The 7,738-nt window shown below is 39.6% G+C and overlaps 1 long non-coding RNA gene across 1 annotated transcript; it reads left to right on the forward strand.

Moving 5' to 3' along the window:
* Positions 1 to 596: 596 nt before the first annotated feature.
* Positions 597 to 7,134, forward strand: LOC307018739. The gene is made up of 2 exons (XR_013802487.1): positions 597 to 4,070; positions 4,242 to 7,134. It is a non-coding gene; the product is annotated as an uncharacterized lncRNA (long non-coding RNA).
* Positions 7,135 to 7,738: the final 604 nt, after the last annotated feature.

Raw genomic sequence — 7,738 nt, forward strand, 5'->3', positions numbered from 1 at the left:
TTTTTTCACCAGTATAATGTCCCTCGCTGTTTGAGTCTTTTTTTTAAAGTTATTTTTCATCTATCATGTTCAACCAAGCAGCAAGAGGTCAAATTTAAGAATAAGTAATAGTTTGTCACGATTTTACGGGGAATAGTCAGAGCGCAATGTCACATCTTAAAGACAGCTTGAACTGGATAAATGGTTAGTCTTCAAACATACCGTACGTTCTGCATGTTAGTATATCTGGCCAATTGGTTTAGACCCTACTGCCCTAGACGCATGCTCTCAATAGGGAAGTCACGCTTTGGGAAGAGGTGTTTCATTTCAAAGATCCACCTTGATTCTCGTTGTGCTGGCTGAAGGAAGAGGGACGGGGGAGGAAAATTCAGAGGATGAAGAAGTAGAAAAAGAACTTGTTTTGTAAAATGGACAGCACGTCAGTTTCAAGGAAAAGATGACACCGTGTTTATGCATGACATGCAAAATATCTTGAAGCCCTACAACCACAAAAAAAAAGGTACAAGTATATTGTGTTAAAAATATGGCAAAAAGTCGTAATATTGTATAATGTATTGTTTCATCGAAACAGTGTTAAAATCACAAACTTGCCTTTTAGAGTCGTAGTCTTTTACAAAGATTCTGTTTTGTTAAGAGCTACCAAAACATAGTAAACATCGCAATTATTCCCTAAACAAACTGGGAATGGGGACATCAATAAAATATTTTAATGTTTAATTTTCTTCAGGGCTACCGTAGTGCACATTGATGAACACTTTAAAACAAAAATAATGCTTACAAGTTTAAATGAGCCGGATTTTAGCTTTGAGCTAATTTTCATCTGTAGTCCCGTCACATACAGCATATAAGAACATGACATTTATATATATACAGCAAAAATAAATACATGATATGCAGAAAGAGCATGAGCAGCATACAAGCATTTACCACATGGCAGTACAATGTAGCAGCTATGATATATAAAGTGCAAGATAAGATAAAAGCGCTACATAAAGTGCAAGAGGAGATACCCCTGTGTTAAAGTGCATTTATTTAGCGGTGATTACACGTCTGTTTGTTGCTCAACCATTCTTTAAGTTGACCTTTAAAACTATTGAGAGTGGGACAATCCCGTATCTCAGTTGGGGGGCTATTCCACAATGAGCTGCCTTTAATGGAGAAGACATTTTGTCCAAAGGTGGTCCGTCTGTGGTGGGTTTCACAGTCTCCTCTGGTTTCTGACCTAGTGCTGCGTCCAGTGTGTTTTCTGTGGATGAATTCCCCCAAGGGGAGGGGGGCCAGCCCATGTAAATATTATTTTAAAAAAAAACACATACTTTTAAAAGACTTAAAATTGTCAAAAACTCAAGAAATTGTGATTTTCAAGAATGGTACAGTGGTGGTATGACTGTGGCTTTCTGTCAAACACCTGGATAGCTCTCTTGAACAGCTGTTCTATGGGTTTCAGGTGTGTGGCACAAGCAAACGACCAGTTTGTAAAACAGTATTCAATGTGGGATAGAATCATACAGTGGAGGTATGACTGTGCAGCATTGACAGTTAAGAAAAGGTCTAATTTGTTTAAAATGTTGCAATTTGAATTTAATGGTATTGGATACTTTCTGGATATGTTTCTTAAAAAGTCAAGTGCGAGTCCAATATGACACTCCCTGTTCAAGATACTTGAACTGGGAGATCAGTTCTATTTCTGCTCCATTGAAAAATACATTGGATCCTTCGATTTTGATTGATCGTTTACTGAACATTGTCGTTTGCATCAACATGCATACTGTTTTTGTTGTACTCATACTGTCAATACGTAGATTGTGTTATATAGCTTTAGATAGAATGTTTTTTCTTCCTCTTTGCATAATTTGCATCCACAATCCTTTGCCAGTAGGTGTTTCCACAGTCCTTGCGGTTTTCCAATTGTTCCACTAATTGGGAGCTACTGTAAGCTATTTGTATTTGCATTTTAGCACATTACTTCCGGCAGTGATTCAGAAAGTATTGTGTTTGGGCTTTTTATTGTGAAAGGGAGAACACTACTCAGAGCCAGACATCATTTCATAGAGAAAGCGAGTCTTATAGGGAGCCAATTTAAATGCTAATGTCGTCTTTATTTTACATCCGTTACAAATTTGTGCAATCAACTACTTCATTATGATAAGTTGTCTACAGCCACTTTAAATGCAATCAAATGTATATTTCTAAGTGTACAAATGACTGTATATTGAATATATTTCTGTACCCAGTGTTGAACAGGACCCAAACCTTTGAGAGATGAAAAAGGACAAATCTGCTTTAATCAAAGGCCAAGTAGTCAAGTCTGCATTTGTGTCTGTTCATTTGTAAAACGTGGAATTCGGTTTCTTTTTAATGGCCTAGGTGGATTTTGGCACACACACACACACACACACACACACACACACACACACACACACACACACACACACACACACACACACACACACACACACACACACACACACACACACACACACACACACACACACACACACACACACACACACACACACACACACACACACACACACACACACACACACACACACACACACACACACACACTTGGGGGCGGGCCCACCTGTCACTTTTTATGCATACTAATGTGATTGAAACATTTTTTATTATACACCATGCGCAACAGTGGGGGCTTTTCACACCTGTGAATACACATCACCCCCCTCCTATCGACGGATCTCACACCTACTTGGGATATCACACCTACTTGAGATCTCACACCTCGATCAAAGGGGAGGCGGGACTTAGCTCATTAGCATAAGTAGGGAGAGGTGTGACCTGTCACAGCACCTGTCACTTTGTATGCATACTAATGTGATGGAAGCGGGATGAATATTGATACTAATGCCTTGTCTTTTGCTTCTGCAAAGCAAACATTTCCCAAATTGGTATCAATAAAGTACTTCTTATTTTATCTTACTCCTCAAATATTAGCAAATTTAACTTTTTTAAATATTGATGTAACTACATACACATCGATATGTTGTATAAATATTGCAAATCAAAACCTTTATTCACTACTTATTACCAAAAATCGTAGTTCTATCTCCGGTAATCATGCATTCAAATGTCCCACCACGAACTTCCGGGGAACTATTGAGTCTCCCTGAACCACGTGACGATCAAGCATTTTGGACTTCCGTTGTCGTAACTCTTCTCTCTATATGGCGCTGGCTTCTCCATGTTTGTGATGGGTCAAATGTTGCTAACCCCGCTCCTTTAATGTGAACGCGGCAACGCGCACATAACTAGATAGGGCAAAGCTGGATTGAGTTAACGAGCTGATAACCAGCGTTGTAGGACCGCTTAGCCAGAGCGTGTTTGTTTTGGATTAGGTAAACCAGTGGGGTATGCTATGAAGCAGGATTTTTGCTTAGCCGGCTAACTTCTGAAGGATTATTTGAATTATTTGAAGTATTAAAGTAACGTGGTATGACAGGAAAGTTAAATCTGGTATATTCCTTTTAATGCCACCTTATTTATATTCATGTGTGTTAAATTAGAAAGGACAAAGTATCTTTTCCCTCCCCCAATATATTGAGGTGAAGTCCTTGTGTATGGAGAGAGAGGTGAGAAGGGGACACCATATTTGGGAATAGTGCCAGACGCTGGAATGTTCCCCTCGTAAAAGAAGGGGGTGCTTACACAGGCTTGAAGCAGATGTGTGTGTGTGTGTTTTCATTGCAGTAAATAGATCTGCTACATGATTACTGGTCAACTATACCTCTGTTCTTATTCTTTCATGTGTGGGTACTAAATGGCTACAAACATTGTGGAGAAATTAGCTTAAACATCTTTTATTACTCTATATGAAATGGAAGCAGTTTTTATGACAGGGACGAGAGAGGTGGGGGAGGGACACATTCCGAAGAGTTTCAGCAGGTCAATTGTCAGTGGAATCGACTTGTTTTCAATAGAGGTGTGTGGTTAGTTACTTTGTGTTAATAATAGCAGTATGTGTAAAGGAAGCTGGAAATATACAATGTGAAACCTTTTATTTGAAGTAAAGATGTGAACAATAGCTCAAACAAATGGAGGGGCTATAGGTAAGCCTGTGAGAAGTTGGACTATTTGAAAAGCATCTCTAATACTGCTTAAGAGCATAGGTAATGTGTTCCTCGTTGTTATTGATATGAAAGTAATTAACATGTATTACGTATATTTAGCCAACTATAACAACTATATCTTAAAACATACTTTTAACTTGTGTGTGGCAGTCAGGAGGCGGGAAGATGGACTCAGGGACCAAGGGCCATAAAGGAGATGTGTGTGTGCTGGCTACAAGCTGCTGTGTCGCACTGATTGGGTGCGACAGGCCATGTGTTGGTCTCTGCCAATAAGATGACCTCTGGGGGAAAGCACGTACACCTCCTCCTCCTGTGTTTTAGTATGAAAGACTGTGTTTTCCTTTGGTTCGCGCTCTTGTTTTTCACCGGCCGTTCCTGAGACCTGTCTCACACGTGGTAGAACCTGAGCCCGGAGTACTCTGCAGAGTGCTTCGTGATTTCTTTGTATTTGTATTTTGTATCGTTACTGTATATCATTAAAGCAGGATTATTGTTTAACTTGTATTCTGGTGTTCCTTAATCCCTCCCTTTTCCCGAACTCACCCAGCTTGTCAAACGACACGCGGAGACGAGGTTGGTTTTCAACATCCTCCAAATCTCCAACAAATGGTGACCCGACGTGTCTGAGTGGGGTGTTTTCGGGGAAGAGACCACCAGCGGCAAGCGGACGAATGGTCCGGAGAAGAGGCCTAGAATAATCTCTGACAACTAAAACGAGGATCCTTCAATTGAAAGGTGAGCAGACAAGCCTGTTTCTATCGAAGGTCTGTAATTGGCTAAACTAAATTTTAGAGTTGTCAGAGACATATTCCGGTGTCATAGTTGTTGCGGTGGAATATACAAATACATATTTTAGATAGGTAGGAAAGTTATATAACATAAAAGTGAATCAACGAGGTATGTAAGACGAAGGTGAAAGGCCCCGTACTTTTTTCAGAAAGGAGACGGCTGAAGACTCGTTGGGGGACGTCCAGTGACCGTTTTCAGACGGCATCCAGGAGACGAATCTGAATAACAATTCTTTGGTTCATAGGAATCGAAGTTGAGTTATAAGTAAAATCCAAAGGAGAGTAACGCAACCTTCAAAAAGCAATTTTGAAGTGACCGGACCTCATTAATCCTTTGTTCTGTGGGGGTTGAATCTGTGAATATTTACTGGTAACAAGGACAGTAAGTCAGATCAATAGATATGAAGTCTGTGAATATTGACTGGTAACAGAAACAGCCTAAGTCAGATGAATAGATACGAAGTCATAATGAAGGGAAAATTTTAACGAGAGGAGCGTGAGTTGAGAGCTTACGAGGACAGTGGGTTCAAGCAAAAAAATTGAATAAAAGGATAGCAGAAGTGTTAATTGTTGAAAGAAGCCCCCCTTTTCCAAAGGAGAGGCTGAGAGCTACAGCAGGGGAGAGAGAAGGGGGTGTCAGTATTTGTCTGTGAGAGTTCCCCCCACCCTTTTTCCTCTCGAGAGCAGCAGCGGCCCGGAGGGTGTCTGCTTGCTTTTGTCTCTAGTGATCTGAAGTTGGAGCAAAATACATAGAAAATTAACAGATCAAGGTGTGATTTGAAGTGGTAGATATATTGAAATTAATAAACAATGATTTGCTGTTGTTTAAATATAGTCTTTGACAACTGATTGATACCGTTGCATTGCGTTGTGAATTTCATGGTATTTGTCATTAACTAAGGATTGTACTTAATTATATTCCAAGGGGAAAATTATATTAAATACAGGAACAAAAGAGTAGAAAGTAAAGAGAAGATTTTTGTAAGTTCGTCAGAGGGAATCTGTTAATGTTTAAGCATGACAGAGGTCCTGCACGAGGTTTTGCTCCGGCCATCTCACACGGTTACACAAAGGGGTGATTTATGAGAAACTTGTGGTCAGGAGAAATGAGATGTTTTGGAGAGTAGACAGAGAGAGAGAGAAAAGTAAGGTTGTTGCTAAAATATAGAGAGTAAAAGTTATATAAAGTTAACTACTATTCGGGAGAATGTCATATTGTTGAATGAGTAACCTAAAATAAGTGAAGATGGTGAAATAGTTTGATTAAGGATACAACCGGTAACTACTGATTAAATACACAGTGATGGTGTACATGAACATTGAGAGTAGATTAAGTTGTTTTGTTCTTCATGCTTTTCACCAGAAGTCATTTGAATTGTTATTATTTTTAAGTAGTGTTGTTTTGTTTTATATTTCTAGACTATAATGTACCCACATGCATGTGGTTTCTTTGTCCCAGTTCATTTTAAAGTCAGCCGCCTCATGGCTAAATCTATTTGACCCCATGAGGTCAAGAGTCATTCTGTTAGACCACCATCTTGTGAAAGACAAATCATTGTTCTTTTGTCACATTTTGAATTAGAAAAGAGTTCATTTTGCTAGATCAATTTATCTATAAATGTTGTAGTGGGAGTTTTGTGTTTGCTAACATTTTTAGGAACGACAACACCAGGAGATGAGTAAACTCAAGAATCCGTGGAGTGTAAATACATTAAGAAAAACACATTTTTATACTCTAACTTTTTGCACATCATAGACAAGGTATTTAGACAATATAAATAAATATTCACCAAAAGTAATAAGTAAAATGGAAAGTAGACATGGGCCTACACTTGAGTCAAATTATATTACTGTGATCTGATCAGTGTGCTCTGCACGGTTTACTATTGTTCTAAGTAACAGTGGGATTTAAAATATTGGAGAAAGTATGGAGATGTTCTTTCGTAGTGTGTGAAATATGTAATGCTTGAAACAGGTATTTCAATTTATGGAAGAAAATGGTTTCCTGAAAGACTCAGGTTGGGTAGATATGTAACAATGGATGAAACAATTTATAGAGGGAGTTTTTGTAATATCATTAGTAGACATTAATGGTGTTGTTTAGATGGCATTTAGCAACTAAGACATATAGTATGATTAGAAAGAGACAGAGTGGAAAGGGTTGGATTGATTCAATCTCAGTGTGCTAGATTTCTTATGGATAATGCGTCCCGGGACCTGGACTCCCCCTCTGAGTTAGAAAGGCTACGACCCCGTCCCTCCAAGCAGACAAAAGACCCAACCCAAAAGGAGGCTCCTCCTTCTCCATCAAACAGACAGAGAACCGGAGCTGAACCGTCTCCACCTGAGGCATCCAGAACCAAACCGCTTGCTGACATACAGAAATACTCTCATCAGTCCCTCAGACAGGGCATGAAGCTGAGCCACGAGATTTGGCACAGGAGCAGAGTGGGGGACATGAGAGCAGAATCCGCCCTCCATGAAGCAGCAGAGAGGCTGTAAAGGGGAGATGAAATGCAAAGCAGTGCAAGAACAGTGGCATGATGTGGGCTGCAGATGTGACTGGGCCAAAGGCTGCCTAAAACAGTTACAGCGGATGGATTCAAGAGCTGATGGACTGAAGAGAAGACAGAATCAGAGGAGTTGGCATAGTCGATTTGAAGTGAGGAGGTCGGGGTCACGGCTTGAGACAACCAGGGGAGGAGAAAAGGAAAACGGGAATGAGTGAGTTTACACATAAACACACTTATTCACAAAACGCGCATAGAAGACACCACATTTAAAGAACTTGAATTGACTTGATAAATAAGTAAAGATAAAAAGAGGTATTAACCATGAATTAATCGATTGGTAAATTCA

The sequence above is a fragment of the Notothenia rossii genome (assembly GCF_949606895.1).
Source record: "Notothenia rossii genome assembly, chromosome: 9".
NCBI classification, from domain to species: Eukaryota; Metazoa; Chordata; class Actinopteri; order Perciformes; family Nototheniidae; genus Notothenia; species Notothenia rossii.